Genomic DNA, 24798 nt, shown 5'->3' on the forward strand with positions numbered 1-24798 from the left:
TGGCACCGAACACTTGATCTAATTCGGACGTCAAGTTTTTACTAAATTGTTGGTTTTTCCAAGCCTATGGCACTTTTAAACTATTTGTGTGTTTCCCGCATAAGTCTCGCAGTGCAACGTCGGACACCTTTCGGGATTCGGCGAAAACATTCTCGGATATTGCTATATATGCATCGGTTTCGAATTGTGTCTTCGGTCAATAGTTGGGTCGCCCGGCTCCTGTGCTTGCCTCTATGTTCCGCTTTGTTCGGCTTGGTGTGCAAAGGGAGAACCACTGCGATTGTGCTTCCAGCTCGCATGGTTAAGCACCTCAGTGGAGAAAGCCGAAAACTGACTGTCACAATAAGCGTAAACTGGTCAGCGATCCGATGACTATGTTAAATGACGGGCCATTCATAACATTGGCCGAAGTGTTTATGGCTTGACCTCGGCTGTCGCCGAACACTAACCGGGGGCTCAAAGCTAGCTTCCCCAGTTTAAAGCTCCTATGACTAAGTGAGAGTTATAAAGCCCGCATATCTGATTGCCTCATTTCCGCTAACACAACTGCCTCCGGGCACCGAGACGTCGGCTAAGGGTTGTTTTGTTATTGCGAAAACACCCTACGTAGCATCTACAAAGGGGTGGAAGCCGACGACGGGCCACTTTCAACTGATAAACAATCGCAACGGAGTCAAAATAAACATATCATTGGCGTTTGTATTTAATATACGAGGGCCGCCTTCCGTTATCATCGTTATAAAGCCATACATATGCATCAATTTGACTTAAGATTTTGGCCAAGCTGGGTTGCCTGGCTCCTGTGCTTACCCCTACGTTCCTGATTGTTCGGCTACGTGGTAAAGGGAGCACCTCTGTGATTGTTACTACCGGGTCATCCGAGTAAGTACCTCAGACTGGGTGAAGCCGAAAGCTAGCAATCTTAAAGGATCACATTGGTCGGCAATGACAGAAGTGAAAATTTTGGTTCATTAATACCACAGAGTTTGGGAACTTTCCCCGAACTAAATCCTCAATATTTTCCTCCCACATTGATCGGAGGTGAGGTTTCATGATCATGATAAGCATGACGACCCAGAGAAAGAAACCAATAGCGGGACTATTTTCTTTGGAAGATGTTTCTTACGTTAAAAATGTAATATAATATATCTCTCCGTGTACCTTTGTTTATAAAACCGTATGACCAGATTGCCTTGTTTGCCATAAAACTTTGCCCTTGTAAAGGCTTTATAAAGTAGGACAAACACTCCCCAGCTACTGGCCGAGGAGGTTGAAGCCGATGGTCGGTCAACAAATTTTTGTACAATGCGGATTTGAGCATTAATGATGAAAAGTACTTGGATACATAGAATCATTACACATAAAAATTGCGAGTAAAATCCATTTACGGCAATCCATATTTTAAACCCCTTGGGTCCTACCTTGGCGAGCTCGGATTTCGACCAGCTCTAAACTCTTTTAAGAGATCTTTATTCTCTTTCCGAGAAGATTGTGTTAAACACAACAAAATTTTCTGTCAAACGAATATCGATCCTTAATTCGGCCACAGGTGCCCACATTAAGGCTCGGGGGCTACTGGGCTTTGCGCTCATTATTTACAAATATTAAAGGGGCATATCGATCCCCTGATCTGGTGTTGCCACCCGACCAGTGGCTCGGGGGCTACTGCATTGCCTATTCACTGCAGAAAATTCAAAGTGCTCAGTGTTCGGCATAACCGAACTATGACAAGTACGTATTCGGACGACAATAAGTACCATATGGGAATTATCCGGCATCAAGCTGATATATCGTGGCGACTTCTCATGGCCCTCTCTCAGGGGCCCGTCCGCCAATCACTATTACCTCTAATATATTACACTGCATTTCTATTCCTATGTATGCTGCCGAGCTAGGAGTTGATCCTCAAGCCAATTTCATGACCTGGGTCTCAGGGGCTACCAGGATCAGCAGTTTATGTTTTCCTTCAGGTGCATCTCGGATTTTAGGCCGATAGACACCTTGAGGGCTACTGGCAATACATCTCGTCAGCAAATAAATTTATACGCATCAGAAATAAAATCCGTAAACAATCAGCCCAAGCCCGAGGTGGTGCATCACCTCGAAAGCAGTCCGGCATAAAGCTGGGATGCAAGTGGCTGGCTCTATAGAGGGCATTTCCGGCATTAAGCTCGGCTAACTTCCTTTAAACTTCTTCAAGCCAAGATGATCTATGACACCTCGTATACAGTCCGGCGTTGGAGCTCGGATATAGTCCGGCGTTGGTGCTCGGCTGCAAAAGATACCTCGAAATGCAGTCCGGCGTTGGAGCTCGGATGCAAGAGGACACCACCGTCCGGCAACAACTTCGAACCCGAGGTGGGCGTAAAAATAACAAGGCATTGATAAAAGCCGATAGCTTAAAGGAGCTCCTCGGATACCCGACATATAAACCCTTCGGATTTACTTTGGTGATCCTCAAGATCGAAGATAAGAAGATTTGTTGAACCAATTTTCAAGACCGATGACCGAAGATGAAGAACAGTTCGGAAGAATCGAGGAGCGTCCCCAACTTGAAGACCGGTTCAGGGGGCTACTGACAGTGTCCTGGACTAGGGGGTACTCACCACATCGTCTCCCGATCAGTTAGATTGGGCCGAGGACCCCCATGGCCATATACTCATGGGCCAGTTCGGACAGCCCATGCCGCATACAAGGAGGATTCTACAAGACTTGGTGCCCAAGACAAGGACTCCTCTAAACCCTAGGCCTACGGTGCATATATAAACCGAGGCCAGGCTAGTCAATGGAAAATCTCACATTCATTACTACAATCTCGTGGTAGATACATGTACTCTGTACTACACCCATATGAATACAATCAAAAGCAGCATGTAGGGTATTATCTCATCAAGAGAGCCCGAAGCTAGGTAAAACCCCGTGTCCATGTTACCATCGCTCCAAGACGCCTAGCTTAGGACCCCCTACTACGAGATACGCCGGATATTGAACCGACAGTGACCCCTTGATCCATAAAAGGAGGCCCATGGCAAATGGAGAAAGGGTTGGGTGATTCAGACCCTTACACACTCATACACGCGTAGCTGCTCTCGCCCCGAGGCGACCCTGTCAGGCAAGCGGGCTGCGCTCACCACCACGTCGTCGTGTTGGTTGTGATCCCATCTACTTATCCTCTCACACTTGCTGGATCAAGAAGGAGGAGACGTCATCGAGTCGCACGTGTGCTAAACTCGGAGGTGTCGTCCGTTCGGCACTTGATCGGTTGGATCGTGATCAGATCGCGAAGAGTACGACTACATAAATCACGTGATAAACGCTTCCGCTTAACGGTCGACGAGGGTACATATACACACTCTCCCCTCTCGTAGCTATGCATCTCCATGGATAGATCTTGTGTGTGCATAGAATTTTTTGTTTTCCATGCAACACCAGATTATGCTTCGCAGAGAGCACTTCATCTAGCTCCCTCTTGGTAGCCTTCTCGGCCTCCTCCACTTGAGTGTGGGCCTTGGTGGCCTCAGTGAGCTCATGGCGAAGGGAGCCGGCCTCCACAGAGGTTACAGAAGAGAAATAAGAAAGGATCCAAGATTAAAAATAATAATCACTAGAAGCAAACGGCTATGGTGGGTACATAGATACAGAATGCTTATAGATGCATCGTCCGAGAGATGTTGGATGACGTCGGTGTTTTGACGCTAGGTGTTCAACCGCCCTTCTAGGTCCATGACCTACACACGCAAGGTGCAGTTCTCCTCGACAAGGGCCAACGAGCAATGCGCTCAATTCAATTCAATGGCAACACTTCAAGAAAGGCACAATTGGAACAAAGCATGGTTCCAAGGTTGCTGCCTTACTCGGCCCCGGGGGCTACTACTACTACTACTAGGCAGGTATAAACATAACCTTAACCCGGGCTCCACTGAAAGGTCTACCTCTCTCAGGGTGGACCAAAGGCGCCTTAGGGCTTTATCAGCAGCCCCCAAGGGCATCATGACTTCCTTGGGCACCTCCGGGATGTACCTCCTGGTAAGAAAGAAGGGGGCCTCCGGCGTGATGGGCGGAGGGTGCACTTCCTCCTCCCATGGACGACCGGTGGAGGCCCCTAGAGGCGCAGTCATCAATGACACCGTTGATGGGGCACTGTCGCTAGCTGTGATCTTGCCCATGGTGGGCGGCGACGACACGCTAGCCAGAGGGAAGACAACTACACCCTCCGGTTGTGTTTCCCCTAGAAGTACTGGCAGTGGGGTCGCATGTCTTTCGGCTTCAAACAAGCCTACCCCCTCACCGTCCATGGAGGCCGCCTCTGCATCCACATCTATCGTCGTGGGCTCAGCAGAAGAGTCATCTAGAACAAAACATCCCCTCGTAAGCACCAGCAAGCTCACCAAAAGAATGGGAGGTTTAGGAAGACACTCACCCCCGACCCAGACCCCAGCTCCCGAAGAAGAGGGCTCTAGAAGAATGGGCACACCAGGCACGCTAGATAGAGGAGTGGACGCAATGGCCGGGAGGGCGGAGGTGGCCCTCATCCCAAGAGGAACAACCCTAAGGAAACAACTCAGAGATTAAACAACAAGGACCGGAAGACATCAACTCATAAAATAGCAGAGAGAAACTTACAGGATTGTCAAGAGAACATCGCTCTACGGGATGGCATGAGCATGATCACTGGGATCTCAAGGCTCGGGGAGTTCCAGGGTTCCGAAGATGCTCACGACCGCTCCCGCCACTGGGGTGTCCTTGCACAACCCCCAGTGGAGTTTTTTAAGCGGTTGGCATGGTGCCTCCATCGCGGGCCTCCCAAGCTCCTTTGTGTCGACCTCCTTGTCCTCCACGCCTGACAAACTTCTTTGTCATCATCGTCGTCGTCGTCGCCATCATCATCATCATCATCGTAGTCATCATCGCCACCACTGCCGCCATCGCGTCCGTCATCGTCATCGTCACCATCATCGCCCTCGCGACATGCATACATAGAGGTCGCAGCCTCTTCATCCTCCTCATCGACAAGGTCGACAATGTCAGTATCACCGGAGGCCTTCACCTCCGAATCCTCCTCGTCGGAGGCCTCCCTGGATGCCCTCTTCTATCTCTTGGCGTACGCACCCTTCACCCTCACACGCTTAGGGTGGCTGGCATCATCAGTGCGGCCAGAGCTGTGCTCACCTCCTGCCTCGGCAGAGGAGAATCGGAACCTTATGTCGCAAAGACCGCGAAGTTCTACACCATGAGAGCAGAATGCCTGGGAGGATGATAATTCTGATTTTTAATAAAGTAAGGAGCTTCCAGACCCTGAACACTTACGCTACTTAGCTTTCAAAAAAAACACTTATGCTACTTGGCGGGTGGTTGGTGCTGAAAGGCCTAACGGTTCTCTTCTCGAAATTCATGATCACCTTGGTACGCATCAGGAAGCTGAGGTCGTCGTCAACTCCTTCTGACCCGAGCTCATCCGGATACACCCTCGCTGGGTCCTCCTGCCCCGTGTACCTGTACAAGGGGAGTGCCCGGGCCGGCAAAGGTAGGACGCAACATCCCATCCATATCCTCACTATGTGGCTTCCGGTCAGCCCGTTCTCCTTCAAGAGGGCGGTGGTGTTCGTCAGCGCCTTAGTCTTCGGTGAAAACTTGGTCAATGGAGCCCATGATTGTAGATTCTTCGAGGGCTCATTCACAAAGGCGGGCAGGTAATCGCTGAGGCGCGCACGTAGAACCAGGACTTGTGCCACTCCCAAACAGACTTCGGGAGGTCAATGGTGAAGAACTTGGAGTTAGGACACAACTGTGGGATAACTCCCCCGAGGTCACAGACGACGACACCGTTCTTATGAACGCGGACTCAAAAAAGCATCGGAACAACTCAAAATGAGAAGATGTCCTGAGGAAGCACTCACAGAAGGTGATGAAGTTAGTGATGTGGAGGACCCCGTTGGGCGGAATGTGGTGCAACTGGCATCCGAAGAACCGCAGGAGACCATGCATGAGTTGTGGAGGGTAAATCCAAGCCCCCTTGCAAAATACTCCTAGCACAAGACGTGCTCGCCGTCATGGGGTGTCGGAGGGGCCTCGCCTGACGGAATCCAAATGGCCAAATCTGCCAGCATCAAAGCTGCTCCTAGAAGCGACCCTCTTCTGTTTCTTTTCTACAACGTCGGCGGGTGGTTCCTAGCTGGGGTTTGAACGCTCCTCTCACTCATGGTCTTGGCCATGGAGATGCAGGAGGCGGATCTGGCAATGTCCTAACAAGGGAGAAGCAAGGGAAGCATGGCGGCGGCGTGCTCGGGAAAGCTTGAGGTAAAGGGGCTGGAATGGCCGAAAGCGGGGGAAGGAGAAAAAGACCTCGCTTTCCCCTCCTTACACCCAGTCTGAAACCAAAGTGCCAGGCCTGGCGGCATGACACATGCCCCACGTCCTCTGCAATTTCCCTCTTCGCAAGGTGCGATCGCAATATTTATGGTGTCGTCATCACCATGAAGCATGATTCGTGGGATACGCTCAAACGACTTCCCAAGAAAGCCAGTGTCTGATCAGGAACCAAATGGTACACAAATGATAGGCCCTTAGGGACAAGGCGATATTGGGGTTTCCTTAATCGGCTCCCATAGAGAAGGCTCGCAAGGGTAAACAAGATAGGAGAAAAGAGCCCGTAGAAGGTCTCGCAGACAACTCATGCGATGCCGGGCTCGGGGGCTACTGATGATGTTATACGCCGAGGGTGGCCCGCCATCAGGTCTCCCCTAGGGCCCATGAGGCTCGGGGTCAAAGGGAACCCTAAAGAGGGCTTTGGAGACCTTCTAGCCTTCCAAGTCAAGGACGGCGGTGGCCAAGATCTCATCTAACCGCATGTAAATCCTAGCCTCCACCGTGTATATAAGGGGAGGCTACAGCACTCTCATAGGCGTCTATTCTCAGATAGAAACTCTCGGCAGAAACCTCATACACCATTGTAAACCCCTCGCATGAGGTTTCCCTCCACCATGAATAACAAAAGCAAGTAGGATGTAGGGTATTACTCTCCGGAGGCCTGAACCTTTGTAAAACCCTTGTGTGACATCCGATCTGTGACTTCCAGCAATGCTTGGACCCCTACTAAGGGATCTGGCGGTATTTCACACCGTGAATATCCACATAAAAGTAGGGGAACGTAGTAATTTCAAAAAAGTTCCTACGCACACGCAAGATCATGGTGATGCATAGCAACGAGAGGGGAGAGTGTTGTCCACTTACCCTCGTAGACCGTTAGCGGAAGCATTATGAGAACGCGGTTGATGTAGTCGTACGTCTTCACGATCCGACAGATCCAAATACCGAACGCACGGCACCTCCGAGTTCAGCACACGTTTAGCTCGGTGATGTCCCACGAACACCGATCCAGCAAAGCTTCGAGGGAGAGTTCCGTCAACACGACGGTGTGATGACGGTGATGATGATGCTACCGAAGCAGGGCTTCGCCTAAGCATCGCTACGATATGACCGAGGTGGATTATGGTGGAGGGGGGCACCGCACACGGCTAAAAGATCAACTGATCAACTTGTGTGTCTTGGGGTGCCCCCTGCCCCCGTATATAAGGAGCAAGGGGGAGGCCGGCCGGCCCTAGGAGGGCGCGCCAAGAGGAGGAGTCCTCCTCCTAGTGGGAGTAGGACTCCCCTTTCCTAGTCCCACTAGGAGGGGGAGGAAGGAGTGGGAGAGGGGAAAGGCAAGGGGGCGCCCCCCCTTCCTTGTCCTATTCGGACTCAAGGGGAGGGGGCGCGCGGCCTGCCTTGGCCGGTCCCTCTCTCTCCACTAGGGCCCATCAAGACCCATTAGCCCCCGGGGGGTACTCCGGTAAAATCCCGATTTCACCCGGAACTATTCCGATGTCCAAATATAGGCTTCCAATATATCGATCTTTATGTCTCGACCATTTCGAGACTCCTCGTCATGTCCGGGATCATATCCGGGACTCCGAACAACCTTCGGTTCATCAAAACACATAAACTCATATTACCGATCGTCACCGAACGTTAAGCGTGCGGACCCTACGGGTTCAAGAACTACGTAGACATGACCGAGACTCGTTTCCGGTCAATAACCAATAGCGGAACCTGGATGCTCATATTGGCTCCTACATATTCTACGAAGATCTTTATCGGTCAAACCGCATAACAACATACGTTGTTCCCTTTGTCATCGATATGTTACTTGCCCGAGATTTGATCGTCGGTATCTCAATACCTAGTTCAATCTCGTTACTGGCAAGTCTCTTTACTCGTTCCGTAATACATCATCCCGCAACTAACTCATTAGTTCCATTGCTTGCAAGGCTTATAGTGATGTGCATTACCGAGAGGGCCCAGAGATACCTCTCCGACAATCGGAGTGACAAATCCTAATCTCGATCTATGCGAACTCAACAAGTACCATCGGAGACACCTGTAGAGCACCTTTATAATCACCCAGTTATGTTGTGACGTTTGGTAGCATACAAAGTGTTCCTCCGGTATTCGGGAGTTGCATAATCTCATAGTCATAGGAACATGTATAAGTCATGAAGAAAGCAATTGCAATATACTAAACGATCGAATGCTAAGCTAACGGAATGGGTCAAGTCAATCACATCATTCTCTAATGATGTGATCCCGTTAATCAAATGACAACTCATGTCTATGGCTAGGAAACTTAACCATCTTTGATTCAACGAGCTAGTCAAGTAATGGCATACTAGTGACACTTAGTTTGTCTATATATTCACACATGTACTAAGTTTCCGGTTAATACAACTTTAGCATGATTAATAAACATTTATCATGATATAAGGAAATATATAACAACTTTATTATTGCCTCTAGGGCATATTTCCTTCAGTCTCCCACTTGCACTAGAGTCAATAATCTAGATTACACAGTAATGATTCTAACACCCATGGAGTCTTGCTGCTGATCATGTTTTGATCGTGACAGAGGCTTAGTCAACGGGTCTGCAACATTCAGATTCGTATGTATCTTGCAAATCTCTATGTCTCCCTCCTTGACTTGGTCGCGGATGGAATTGAAGCGTCTCTTGATGTGCTTGGTTCTCTTGTGAAATCTAGATTCCTTTGCCAAGGCAATTGCACCAGTATTGTCACAAAAGATTTTCATTGGACCCGATGCACTAGGTATGACACCTAGATCGGATATGAACTCCTTCATCCAGACTCCTTCATTTGCTGCTTCTGAAGCAGCTATGTACTCCGCTTCACACATAGATCCCGCCACGACGCTTTGCTTAGAACTGCACCAACTGAGAGTCCACCGTTCAGTATAAATACGTATTCGGTTTGTGACTTAGAGTCATCCGGATCAGTGTCAAAACTTGCATCGACGTAATCATTTACGACGAGCTCTTTGTCACCTCCATAAACGAGAAACATATCCTTAGTCCTTTTCAGGTATTTCAGGATGTTCTTGACCGCTATCCAGTGATCCACTCCTGGATTACTTTGGTACCTCCCTGCTAAACTAATAGCAAGGCACACATCAGGTCTGGTACACAACATTTCATACATGATAGAACCTATGGCTGAAGCATAGGGAACATCTTTCATTTTCTCTCTATCTTCTGCAGTGGTCGGGCATTGAGTCTGACTCAACTTCACACCTTGTAACACAGGCAAGAACGCTTTCTTTGCTTGATCCATTTTGAACTTCTTCAAAACTTTATCAAGATATGTGCTTTGTGAAAGTCCAATTAAGCGTCTTGATCTATCTCTATAGATCTTGATGCCCAATATATAAGCAGCTTCACCGAGGTCTTTCATTGAAAAAATCTTATTCAAGTATCCTTTTATGCTATCCAGAAATTCTATATCATTTCCAATCAACAATATGTCATCCACATATAATATTAGAAATGCTACAGAGCTCCCACTCACTTTCTTGTAAATACAGGCTTCTCCAAAAGTCTGTATAAAACCATATGCTTTGATCACACTATCAAAACGTTTATTCCAACTCCGAGATGCTTGCACCAGTCCATAGATGGATCGCTGGAGCTTGCATACTTTGTTAGCATCCTTTGGATCGATAAAACCTTCAGGTTGCATCATATACAACTCTTCTTCCAGAAATCCATTCAGGAACATAGTCTTTACATCCATTTGCCAAATTTCATAATCATAAAATGCGGCAATTGCTAACATGATTCGGACGGACTTAAGCATTGCTACGGGTGAGAAAGTCTCATCGTAGTCAACTCCTTGAACTTGTCGAAAACCTTTTGCAACAAGTCGAGCTTTGTAGACAGTAACATTACCGTCAGTGTCAGTCTTTTTCTTGAAGATCCATTTATTCCCGATGGCATGCCGATCATCGGGCAAGTCAACCAAAGTCCACACTTTGTTCTCATACATGGATCCCATCTCAGATTTCATGGCCTCAAGCCATTTTGCGGAATCTGGGCTCATCATCGCTTCCTCATAGTTCGTAGGTTCGTCATGGTCTAGTAACATGACCTCCAGAACAGGATTACCGCACCACTCTGGTGCGGATCTTACTCTGGTTGACCTACGAGGTTCAGTAGTAACTTGATCTAAAGTTACATGATCATCATCGTTAGCTTCCTCACTAATTGGTGTAGGAGTCACAGGAACATATTTCTGTGATGAACCACTTTCCAATAAGGGAGCACGTACTGTTACCTCATCAAGTTCTACTTTCCTCCCACTCACTTCTTTCGAGAGAAACTCCTTCTCTAGAAAGAATCCATTCTTAGCAACAAATGTCTTGCCTTCGGATCTGTGATAGAAGGTGTACCCAACAGTCTCCTTTGGGTATCCTATGAAGACACATTTCTCCGATTTGGGTTCAAGCTTATCAGGTTGCAGCTTTTTCACATAAGCACCGCAGCCCCAAACTTTAAGAAACGACAACTTTGGTTTCTTGCCAAACCACAGTTCATAAGGCGTCGTCTCAACGGGTTTAGATGGTGCCCTATTTAACGTGAATGCAGCCGTGTCTAAAATATAACCCCAAAACGTTAGCGGTAAATCAGTAAGAGACATCATAGATCGCACCATATCTAGTAAAGTACGATAACGACGTTCGGACACACCATGTAACGCCCCGGATCCGATGCGCCAGGTGTCTTCCAGTTATTCGTCGTTGTTGCCATGTCATTTGCTTGCGTGTTGCATTTTGCCATGTCATCATCTGCATTTCATCTGCATGTTCTTCAAAACTTGCATCCGGTCCTTTTCCCCGTTGTTCGTTTCGTGATCCGACACTCCCACACGCACATGTCGCCCCTCTCAGACCTTGTTTTGTGAGCGGGACAAAAACGTTCTCGGAATGGGCCAAGATTTTCCGAGTGGCCTTGGTATAGCACCGACAGACCGCCCGTCAAATTCCGTTCCATTTGGAGGTCGTTTGATGCCCCAACGATTAACCGCGTAGCCCGAAAACCCCTCTCTCTTTGCAGCCCAGCCCCCCTTCACACAGCCCACCTAGCCCATCTAACTCCCCTCCATGCTCTCCGCCGTTCGATCACGATCGTGTGGGCGAAAACCGCACCTCATTTGGACTCTCCTATCTCCCTCTACCTATATATATATATATGCCCTCTCCCCCGAAATTCGCGGTCTAACCCTAGTCCACTTCCTCCTCGCGCCGCCGGACATGTCCATCCCGTCGCCGGACATGTCCACCGCCGCCTCCACGTCGCCCGGACCAATCCGGGGACGCCACGTTGTCACCGCCGCCTCCCCAACCAACCGCAACGCGCCACCTCACCCCGCCGGATCCCCGCGCCCCGCCGCGGCCCGCGAGGCCCACGGCCGGCCCGCCCGCGCCCGCGCCGGGCCCGAGCCGCCCCGCGCCGCCCCCGTGCGGCTCCCCGCCGCCCGCGTCCAGCGCCTCCACCGCCGGTCGCCGAACCTCGCCGCCTCCTCGTCGCCGGTGCGCGCCCGTTCGCTGACCCCCGCCGCCGAGCGCCTCCGCCCTGCGCCACCTCCCCGTCGCCGGGACCTCCATGGCCGGCGCCGCCACGGAGCTCGCCGGAGCTCGGCGCCGCCGGATCCGCCCGTGCCCAGCCGCCTCCGCCCGCCGGCGCCCCATCCTCCCTCGCCGGACCCCGCCGCCCCGTCGTCCCGTGCCTCCCCCGCCGGCCGCCGCCTCGCCGGAGTTCGTCGGTCTCGCCGGAGTTCACCGGATCCGGATCGGGACCAGATCCACCGGTCCCCGATCCAAACGCCCCGAGCCTCCCCGGTCCGCTCCGTCCCAGGATCTCCTCGTCCCGTTGACTTTTCCCGGAGGGTATAATTTTCTCTAGCTCCTCAGTTTTTCAATCCCATGTGTGCATCTTTGCCATGCCATACCTCCATGACTGTAGCTCCGTTTTGCGTGCATAATATATCAAAATGTTCATTTTGAGATGCTCTTCATTTTATTTCATTGTGCCATGCTTGTTTGAGTCCATCTTGATGCTCTAATCATCGTTGCAAGAGTGCTATATGATGTTAACTGATGTCTGTTTACAGAACTTGGTGATTTGTCTTTTTCATTGCATTTTGTGTGTGCATCCTTTGAGCATGAGCTCTACATGTGTTTTGAACTACATCATGCCATCTCTACATTGGTGCTTGTCTTGTATTTTTTGATCTATGTGATGACTAACACAAGCATGCAAAGTAGCCTCCATGATGTTGCTGATTTCTGTGACTTAGTCATTTCTGCTAAGTCTGTAGCTGTAACATTGTGATGCCATGTAAACCTACTTCCACAAGTCATTCTATGCATAATCTGGAGATGGTCACTAAGGATGTTTTGTTATACATGTTATGCTCTACCCATCAATGCCTTTGGTTGCATTTATAGCCTGATGTAGCTTGCTGCAAACTTGCTCTCAAATTGCTAAATAATGTTGTTGTCAGCCTGTTAACATGAAGTTCAGCTTTAACATGTGTTTTGTTAGTGATCCTTGCACCATATGACTATTATATTGCCATTCTTAGCTTCATATTTATTCCATCTTACTGTTGGATGCCTTTGCTATGCCATGTAATGCTCTATGGTGACTGGTACAAGCTCACCAACATGCCTACTTATCGTTGTTTCTGCCATGAACTGTTATTTTCACCAAGTCTGAATGTGTTTATGAAACTTGCTATGTTTACATGGGTACCATCATATCTTCTGTGCCTTTTTGGCTCGTGATGAGTAAGAGACTTTTGTTCTATGCAATTAGTAGATTCATGCCATGCCTTTGTTTGCTATGATATGTTCCTCATGTTGGTTGATAGTTCTAAACTTTGCAACCTGATGTTATTTCTGCTATGTCCAGTGATTTCCGCCAAGTCTGTGAAACTGTTATTATTTGCAATCTTGCCATGTCCTTTAGAGCATGCTGTAGTGGTTTCTGAAGATAGCTCATTGTTCATGTTTTGTCAAGCTTTACCTGTACATTATGTAGATGCCTTTTGTTATCATGTTGGGGTGCTGTAGCATATGTTAATGATGCTTGCAAGATGCCTAGTTGCTGTTTTGGACAGATTGTTGCTATATCTTGTTTGGAGTGTAAGTGTTGCACCGTTGCTCCGTTTTGGGCATGCTCTATATCAAACTTGCTTATAATTGCATGTAGATTAATTTTACCTTGTTGGATCCATATTTTGAATGTGTTTTTTTGATGTTTGAATGCATTTTGCATCAATGCCATGTTTAACTTGTTTTGCTCATATCTTCTAGGTCGTAGCTCCGAATCTAATGAACTTTATATGTAACTGGACTAGAATTTCGTGTAGATCATCTTGGTGCATCTTAACTTGCTGTTTAACAACTTGAACATAAGGTTTATTCAGATCTGGACCAATTTTGAAATTTGCATATGAGGACTTACCGGAATTTATCTATGTTGTTTCCGGCCTCATTTAAACTTGCGTTGATGTGTTGTTCTTGTATGCATCATCTCTTGCCATGAGTAGCTTTATGTAGCCTTGTCATGCATCATACTTGGTTGAGCATCATGTCTTGTTCATGTGTGGTGTGTTTACCATGTTGTGTGCTTCTTCTCAATAGTTCCCGTTTCGTTGCGATCGTGAGGATTCGTTCGTCTACGCTTGGTTCGTCTTCGTGGCTTCATCTTCTTCAGGGACTCGTTCTTCTTCCTAGCAGGATTTCAGGCAAGATGACCGTCACCTTGGATCTCATTACTATCATTGCTATGCTAGTTGCTTCGTTCTATCGCTATGTTGCGCTACCTATCACTTGCTCTTCAAGCCTCCCAAATTGCCATGAAACCACCTCTAACCTTTGTCACCCTTCCTAGCAAACCATTGTTTGGCTATGTTACCGCTTTTGCTCAGCCCCTCTTATAGCGTTGCTAGTTGTAGGTGAAGATGAAGATTGCTCCATGTTGGATTATGTTTATGTTGGGATATCACAATATCTCTTCTATTATTAATGCATCTATATACTTGGTAAAGGGTGGAAGGCTCGGCCTTATGCCTGGTGTTTTGTTCCACTCTTGCCGCCCTAGTTTCCGTCATACCGGTGTTATGTTCCTTGATTTTGTGTCCCTTACGCGGTTGGGTGATTTATGGGACCCCCTTGACAGTTCACTTTGAATAAAACTCTTCCAGCAAGGCCCAACCTTGGTTTTACATTTGCCTCACCTAGCCTTTTTCCCTTGGGAGTCGCGCTCCCGAGGGTCATCTTTATTTTAACCCCCCCGGGCCAGTGCTTCTCTAAGTGCTGGTCTGAACTGAGTAGACTGCGGGGCCCCCTCGTGGAAACTCGAGGTCTGGTTTTACTCGTAGGATGATGTCTCATCTGGTGTTGCCCTGAGAACGAGATATGTGCAGCTCCTATCGAGATTGTCGGCACATCGGGCGGCTTTGCTGGTCTTGTTTTACCATTGTCGAAATGTCTTGTAAACCGGGATTCCGAGACTGATCGGGTCTTCCCGAGAGAAGGAATATCCTTCGTTGACCGTGAGAGCTTATAATGGGCTAAGTTGGGACACCCCTGCAGGGTATTATCTTTCAAAAGCCGTGCCCGCAGTTATGTGGCAGATGGGAATTTGTTAATATCCGGTTGTAGAGAACTTGACACTTGACTTAACTAAAACGCATCAACCGCGTGTGTAGCCGTGATGGTCTCTTCTCGGCGGAGACCGGGAAGTGAACACGGTTTTTGGGTTATGTTTGATGTAAGTAGGAGTTCAGGATCACTTCTTGATCATTGCTAGTTTCACGACCATTCCGTTGCTTCTCTTCTTGCTCTTATTTGTGTATGTTAGCCACCATATCTCGCTTAGTTGCTGCTGCAACCGCACCACTTTACCCCTTCCTTACCCTTTAAGCTTTGCTAGTCTTGATACCCATGGTAATGGGATTGCTGAGTCCTCGTGGCTCACAGATTACTACAACACCAGTTGCAGGTACAGGTTTTGCGATGATCATGACGCGAGAGCGATGTTACTTGTTTTGGAGTTCTTCTTATTCTGCTTCTTCTTCGATCAGGGGATAGGTTCCAGGTCGGCAGCCTGGGCTAGCAGGGTGGATGTCGTTTGAGCTTCTGTTTGCGTTTCATCTGTAGTCGGATGTTGATCTTATGTATGATGTATTGATGTATTCTTGCGGCATTTGTATGCCTTGTAAGTATCCCCAACTATTATGTAATGTTGATGTAATGATATCCACCTTGCAAAAGCGTTTCAATATGCGGGTCTGTCCTTGGTGGGACCTTCGAGTTCCTCGCGGATAGGATCGCATATTGGACGTGACACACCATTACGCTGTGGTGTTCCGGGTGGCGTGAGTTGCGGAACTATTCCGCATTGTTTCAAATGAAGACCAAACTCGTAACTCAAATATTCTCCTCCACGATCAGATCGTAGAAACTTTATTTTCTTGTTACGATGATTTTCCACTTCACTCTGAAATTCTTTGAACTTTTCAAATGTTTCAGACTTATGTTTCATCAAGTAGATATACCCATATCTACTCAAATCATCTGTGAAGGTGAGAAAATAACGATACCCGCCACGAGCCTCAATATTCATCGGACCACATACATCAGTATGTATGATTTCCAACAAATCTGTTGCTCGCTCCATAGTTCCGGAGAACGGCGTTTTAGTCATCTTGCCCATGAGGCATGGTTCACAAGTACCAAGTGATTCATAATCAAGTGATTCCAAAAGTCCATCAGAATGGAGTTTCTTCATGCGCTTTACACCAATATGACCCAAACAGTAGTGCCACAAATAAGTTGTACTAACATTATCAACTCTGCATCTCTTGGCTTCAATATTATGAATATGTGTATCACTACTATCAAGATTCAATATAAATAGACCACTCTTGAAGGGTGCATGACCATAAAAGATATTACTCATATAAATAGAAAAACCATTATTCTCCGATTTAAATGAATAACCGTCATGCATCAAACAAGATCCAGGTATAAGGTTCATGCTCAACGCTGGCACCAAATAACAATTATTCAGGTCTAAAACTAATCCCGAAGGTAGATGTAGAGGTAGCGTGCCGACCGCGATCACATCGACTTTGGAACCATTTCCCACGCGCATCGTCACCTCGTCCTTAGCCAATCTTCGCTTAATCCGTAGTCCCTGTTTCGAGTTGCAAATATTAGTAACAAAACCAGTATCAAATACCCAGGTGCTACTGCGAGCATTAGTAAGGTACACATTAATAACATGTATATCACATATACCTTTGTTCACCTTGCCATCCTTCTTATTCGCCAAATACTTGGGGCAGTTCTGCTTCCAGTGACCAGTCCCTTTGCAGTAGAAGCACTCAGTCTCAGGCTTAGGTCCAGACTTGGGCTTCTGAGCAGCAACTTGCTTGCCGTTCTTCTTGAAGTTCCCCTTCTTCCCTTTACCTTTTTTCTTGAAATTGGTGGTCTTGTTGACCATCAACACTTGATGCTCCTTCTTGATTTCTACCTCTGCAGCCTTTAGCATCGCGAAGAGCTCAGGAATTGTCTTATCCATCCCTTGCATATTATAGTTCATCACGAAGCTCTTGTAGCTTGGTGGCAGTGATTGAAGAATTCTGTCAATGACACTATCATCCGGAAGATTAACTCCTAGTTGAATCAAGTGATTGTTATACCCAGACATTTTGAGTATATGCTCACTGACAGAACTATTCTCCTCCATCTTGCAGCTGTAGAACTTATTGGAGACTTCATATCTCTTAATCCGGGCATTTGCTTGAAATATTAACTTCAACTCCTGGAACATCTCATATGCTCCATGACGTTCAAAATGTTGTTGAAGTCCCGGTTCTAAGCCGTAAAGCATGGCACACTGAACTATCGAGTAGTCATCAGCTTTGCTCTGCCAGACGTTCATAACATCTGGCGTTGCTCCTGCAGCGGGTTTGGCACCCAGCGGTGCTTCCAGGACGTAATTCTTCTGTGCAGCAATGAGGATAATCCTCAAGTTACGGACCCAGTCCGTGTAATTGCTACCATCATCTTTCAACTTTGCTTTCTTAAGGAATGCATTAAAATTCAACGGAACAACAACACGGGCCATCTATCTACAATAACATAGACATGCAAAATACTATCAGGTATTAAGTTCATGATAAATTAAAGTTCAATTAATCAAATTACTTAAGAACTCCCACTTAGATAGGCATCCCTCTAATCATCTAAGTGATCACGTGATCCATATCAACTAAACCATGTCCGATCATCACGTGAGATGGAGTAGTTTTCAATAGTGAACATCACTATGTTGATCATATCTACTATATGATTCATGCTCGACCTTTCGGTCTCAGTGTTCCGAGGCCATATCTGCATATGCTAGGCTCGTCAAGTTTAACCCGAGTATTCTGCATGTGCAAAACTGGCTTGCACCCGTTGTATGTGAACGTAGAGCTTATCACACCCGATCATCACGTGGTGTCTCGGCACGACGAACTTTCGCAACGGTGCATACTCAGGGAGAACACTTATACCTTGAAATTTAGTGAGAGATCATCTTATAATGCTACCGTCGATCTAAGCAAAATAAGATGCATAAAAGATAAACATCACATGCAATCAATATAAGTGATATGATATGGCCATCATCATCTTGTGCCTTTGATCTCCATCTCCAAAGCACCGTCATGATCACCATCGTCACCGGCGCGACACCTTGATCTCCATCGTAGCATCGTTGTCGTCTCGCCAACTATTGCTTCTACGACTATCGCTACCGCTTAGTGATAAAGTAAAGCAATTACATGGCGATTGCATTTCATACAATAAAGCGACAACCATATGGCTCCTGCCAGTTGCCGATAACTCGGTTACAAAACATGATCGTCTCATACAATAAAATTTAGCATCATGTCTTGACCATATCACATCACAGCATGCCCTGCGAAAACAAGTTAGACGTCCTCTACTTTGTTGTTGCAAGTTTTACGTGGCTCCTATGGGCTGAGCAAGAACCGTTCTTACCTACGCATCAAAACCACAACGATATTTCGTCAAGTATGTGTTGTTTTAACCTTCACAAGGACCGGGCGTAGCCACACTCGATTCAACTAAAGTTGGAGAAACTGACACCCGCCAGCCACCTGCGTGCAAAGCACGTCGGTAGAACCAGTCTCGCGTAAGCGTACGTGTAATGTTGGTCCGGGCCGCTTCATCCAACAATATCGCCGAATCAAAGTATGACATGCTAGTAAGCAGTATGACTTGTATCGCCCACAACTCACTTGTGTTCTACTCGTGCATATAACATCTACGCATAAACCTGGCTCGGATGCCACTGTTGGGGAACGTAGTGATTTCAAAAAAATTCGTACGCACACGCAAGATCATGGTGATGCATAGCAACGAGAGGGGAGAGTGTCGTCCACGTACCCTCGTAGAACGTAAGCGGAAGCATTATGAGAACGCGGTTGATGTAGTCGTACGTCTTCACAATCCGACCGAGCCAAGTACCGAACGCACGGCACCTCCGAGTTCAGCACACGTTCAGCTCGGTGACGTCCCACGAACTCCGATCCAGCAAAGCTTCGAGGGAAAGTTCTGTAAACACGACGGTGTGATTACAGTGATGATGATGCTACCGATGCAGGGCTTCGACTAAGCACCTCTCAGATATGACCGAGGTGGATTATGGTGGAGGGGGGCACCGCACACGGCTAAAAGATCAACTGATCAACTTGTGTGTCTTGGGGTGCCCCCTGCCCCCGTATATAAAGGAGCAAGGGGGAGGCCGGCCGGCCCTAGGAGGGCACGCCAAGAGGAGTCCTCCTCCTAGTGGGAGTAGGACTCCCCTTTCCTAGTCCCACTAGGAGGGGGAAGGAAGGAGTGGGAGAGGGGAAAGGCAAGGGGGGCGCCCCCCCTTCCTTGTCCTATTCGGACTCAAGGGGAGGGGGCGCGCGGCCTGCCTTGGCCGACCCCTCTCTCTCTCTTCACTAGGGCCCATCAAGGCCCATTAGCCCCCGGGGGGTTCCGGTAACCCCCCCCCCCACCGGGCACTCCGGTAAAATCCCGATTTCACCCGGAACTATTCCGATGTCCAAATATAGGCTTCCAATATATCGATCTTTATGTCTCGACCATTTCAAGACTCCTCGTCATGTTCGTGATCATATCCGGGACTCCGAACAACCTTCGGTTCATCAAAACACATAAACTCATATTACCGATCGTCACCGAACGTTAAGCGTGCGGACCCTACGGGTTCGAGAACTATGTAGACATGACCGAGACTCGTTTCCGGTCAATAACCAATAGCGGAACCTGGATGCTCATATTGGCTCCTACATATTGTACGAAGATCTTTATCGGTCAAACCGCATAACAACATACGTTGTTCCCTTTGTCATCGGTATGTTACTTGCCCAAGATTTGATCGTCGGTATCTCAATACCTAGTAAAATCTCGTTACCAGAAAGTCTCTTTACTCGTTCCATAATACATCATCCCGCAACTAACTCATTAGTTGCATTGCTTGCAAGGCTTATAGTGATGTGCATTACCAAGAGGGCCCAGAGATACCTCTCCGACAATCGGAGTGACAAATCCTAATCTCGATCTATGCCAACTCAACAAGTACCATCGGAGACACCTGTAGAGCACCTTTATAATCGCCCAGTTATATTGTGACGTTTGGTAGCACACAAAGTGTTCCTCCGGTATTCGGGAGTTGCATAATCTCATAGTCATAGGAACATGTATAAGTCATGAAGAAAGCAATAGCAATATACTAAAAGATCGAATGCTAAGCTAACGGAATGGGTCAAGTCAATCACATCATTCTCTAATGATGTGATCCCGTTAATCAAATGACAACTCATGTCTATGGCTAGGAAACTTAACCATCTTTGATTCAACGAGCTAGTCAAGTAGAGGCATACTAGTGACACTTAGTTTGTCTATATATTCACACATGTACTAAGTTTCCGGTTAATACAATTTTAGCATGAATAATAATCATTTATGATGATATAAGGAAATATAAATAACAACTTTATTATTGCCTCTAGGGAATATTTCCTTGAATAAAACTATTGGTTTTAATTAGGCTCTGCAATAGCATGGAGCCACACATTACATAGTTTCAAGTCGGTGAAATACCGAGCAGAATATCTCCTCAAATATTATCATTCCTATTAGTATCTCTTCTTCTAAAGTGATAGAGTTGCCACACCCATTTACACTTTTTTTAAATGATCAGATCTATTATAAGAGTTCACTCGAAGTACAAAGCATCTCTAACATAATGGAAATTATGTTAATATTCCCAGATCACCAAACGACCACTATTGCCATGAGAACAAGCCATCAACGCGCTGTCGTCGCCGCTTCCCTACCGAAGCCGGCCTGACCTTGTCGATGCCAGCTGAGGATTTTTCATGCACGTGCTCCTAGGGACCAGCGCCATGGACCGTAGTTGTCGCCTTTGAACCCATGCATAGATCTAAAGCGCCCGAAAGCAGTTTTGGCCACATGACGAGAAACTGTAACCTCAGCACCCCAAGTAGACGGTAGAAATCTATGCCAGATCTCTGTCAACTATGTCTAGATGGACGAACTCGAGGAGGATCGCAACACGGAAGACAAACTCGAAGAAGAACCGCCATTCGCCCAAGCGACGTGCCTGTGAGGACTAGAAAATCCTAACCTAAACTACTAAACGGAGCAGAGGCACTGGGAGTATCCACGGGCTCGCCTGTGAAGCCTAGAGAGAAGAGTTTTCCCTAGCCGCCTAGGGTTAGGGGAAACAAGAGAAAGTCACGATTATCTATTATTAGTCGATAATAAATCATGAAAGTAATATAAAAATATTATTAAACAAATTATTAAGGTGCAAGTGAGCTACTAATGTTTGTTCTATTTCTGAATCATGTCCTCGTAAACACAAGTTTCGTACTTCTTGCCTCATCTCTAACACCATTAGGGATGCAGGCGCGCACCGTTCACATTGATCTTTTTTGTATTCGGACGGTTATTAAAGTGAAAAAAAATTCAAGAGTACACAAATTGCATACCATATTTTTATAGAAGGAAGCAATAGATTTACGAGAGAGCTAGGGCACAATGAACCCAAACTAGCTAGCGACCTCCACATCCAGGATAACAAGAACTACTCTCTCATAAAACTATCTAAGCACACCGTACCAGCAGTCCTCCATTCTTTAAGTTCACCTATGATTTGAGATACTAATGTAATGGATGACCGTTATTTCTCCATATTGTTGAATACGCGAGCATTGTGTTGTTTCCATAGGCTCCAAGCGGTAAGAGTGACAATACAATCTGTAATGAAGAAATAACGGTGGGGCAATCAACCTTCTGGATCTAAACTACCACTCCTCGAGGCAGTCGGCGATCAATGGTGGGGCAATGAGGATGTGGAGTTGAGCGAAGAGTAGGTGCCAAGTCTTCGGCGTGTAGACACAACCCATGAGGATGTGATCCATCTTGTCCTACTCCTGATAGCAGCAGATGAATCACGGAGTTGACTACTTTAGCCCGTAGTGTTGTCGTCGATCTGATGTCCATAGTCTGTAATGAAGAGACAACAATGCGAAGATCTTACATTTTAGCAGTGCCAAGCAACCCAGATGGCCGAAGTAGACGGGAAGCACGCCATTCCTTGACAAAGGAGCCTTTAGGTGGAGCGAGGCGAGTTTTTCCCATCAGGTGAACAAGGCTAATTAAAGTTGTCTAGTGTGCCAATGGTCAGCGATATGGGGCTAACAACAATCTAGATGGTCAAAAATTGCACCAGCCCTTGGGGTGAGAGTCCTGGCCCCACATCGGTGATCCAATTGAGGGAGGTGATAGCTCCACGGACAAAATGCATGTTAGTAGTCCTACTCCTGGCCCGTTCCAACACAAGAGGAACAAAATCCGTGATAGCCACACCATTGATCCATCAATCTCTCAAGAAGAGCATCAATTTCCCATCTCCAAAGTGGATACGGACCAGACTGTCAAACACTTGTCGTGCCTTGTCATCATTGAGCAGTGGCATCCCGTGCCAAGGCCTAAGCTGGTCGGATCTACACAGCCATTCCCACCCCATACACAAAGGCATGGCTTGAATCTAAAGATCTTTGACACCTAAACCACCAAAACAGGTTGGTCTACAAATCGAGCTCTAAGCCACCATTAACCATGTCAGGGCCAACATAGAAAAAAAGCACACATCCATTTGTCGATCTCCTCAAAACCCAAACTGGCATGGCTAGCACCTGGCAATGATGAATGGGCTTAGTTGCAATGATAGATTTGACAAGACTCAACAAGCGGCCGAGTCAGGTGATCAAGCCACGCTGCTATGCTCCAAAAAATCCCTAACACAATCGAGCATGGGCTTCCATTGGACTCTAGTGAGCTTAGTAATACCCAGTTGAAGGCCCAGGTACTTACAAGGAAACGCCCCTAAGCAGCAACCAAGCATCTCATTGACCCTGATCATCATCATTACACCTTATTGAGATAGCAGAAGATTTTGCGGAATTTACTCAACCCTGATGCCTCTCCAAAAATCTCCAACGTTGAGCCAATGGAAGTAAGATCAGTCCGAGACCAACGGATGAAGAGCACTACATCATCAGCCAATATGGATAATCGTTGGATTGGTGAAACATTGGGTAAAGTGGACAAGATCTCCATTTCTGTATCACAAAGAAACATAGATGTCAAAGTGTTAATTGCAATGACAAACAATAAAGGGGGGAGCAGGTCCCCTTGCCACAGGCCCCTAGCGTGGGAAATCTTCTGGCTCGGGACACCATTCACCTTCACTCTAGAACTAATAGAAGAGAGAAGAATGGCTATACAACATAGCCATTTATCATTGAAGCCCATCTTTGGTACAAGAAAAGGAAAGGCCATGAGAGAGAGAGAGAGTCAAAGGCCGTAGAAATGTCCAATTTTAGCATCACAGCTTTACATTTATTGGAATGAAGTCTCCGAACCATCTGGCGAACAAGCAAAAAGTTCGCATGTAGACTCCCGCGCTTAACGAAGGACGATTAGTTGACCTACACTAAGGATCCCATGTGTGTACTACCGCGGCATTATGTTTTTCCTTCGTGTTATGATTTTTATTCCGGTTTCTATTTTAGTCTCTTTTTTTCCTATTTTTATTATTTATTTATCATCTTTCTTTTTTTTTGACATTTTCTTTTTTAATGTATGGTAAATAATTTTTAAAATATTGCAAACATTTTCAATACATAGGAAAAAAAATTAATACATAGTAAATATTTTGTAAATAGACAATAATGTTTTATATTATGCAGACATTTTTTCAAAATGTCACTGAACATTTCTCTTAAATATAATTAACATTTTTTAAATATAGGATAGTTTTATCAAAATACAGTTTCACTTTTTTAGTATTTAAAATTTGTGTAGTTACGAAAGACAGAAAACCAAATGTTCAAAGAAAATAAATAAGCAAAAAAGGTTGCTACAAGAGCTTGGGATTGCTAAAGAAACAGGTTCTCACACGAATATCCATTTCTGAGCTCAGACTCATCTGCACCTGGTTAAAAAAATCACAAAACAATTCAAAGCACTTCACAAAAATCCAAAAAAATTCTGATGGTAGATAGTTTGGTGCGTGAGGTGCGCTCCAAGTTTCAGATCATTTGGAAATATAATTAGCTCTCAGCAAAAAGGACAAATTGGGGCCAGAACAGTACATGAACTGTACACTTTTTTATAGACCCCAATTTGTCTTTTTTACAGATCTCAATTTGTCTTTTTTGCTGAGAGCTACTCAGATGTTCAATGATTTGAAATTTGAGCGCACCTCACGCACCAAATTATCTAGTACCTGGAAAAAACTTGGAATTTTTTGATTTTATTTCTAGTATTTGTTTTGAATTGTTTCTCAACGCGGGTGCAGATGAGCTTGGGCACCAAATCGCTGCACTTGTTCTCACAGGATCTCCGGCCTATGACTCGCTTATAGCCAAATGTATGGCTGCCTCGCCCGATCCAGCATGAGACTAGGCCGACCCAGCGTGTGGTAGGCTATAGGCCTCAAAACACTCTTTTTCCACTCTTTTTTATTTACCTTTTTGGTCTTAGTTTTTTATTTTTACTTTTATTTATACTTCCAAATTTTTTTGTATAAAAATGTTAATCATTTTAATCATGCATTCGATAAATATTAAATGTGAATAGAAAAAGAAAATTATGTGTACAAAAATGTACTCACTCTGTCCCGAATTAAGTGACGCAGAGGAGGAGCTAAGCTAGTACAAAATTGTATACAACTGGCATCAGTTAAATCGGGTTTGAGGGAGTACAACGTGTATGAGAAAAAGT

The sequence above is a fragment of the Triticum aestivum genome, chromosome 5D, assembly GCF_018294505.1.
Source record: "Triticum aestivum cultivar Chinese Spring chromosome 5D, IWGSC CS RefSeq v2.1, whole genome shotgun sequence".
Taxonomy (NCBI): domain Eukaryota; kingdom Viridiplantae; phylum Streptophyta; class Magnoliopsida; order Poales; family Poaceae; genus Triticum; species Triticum aestivum.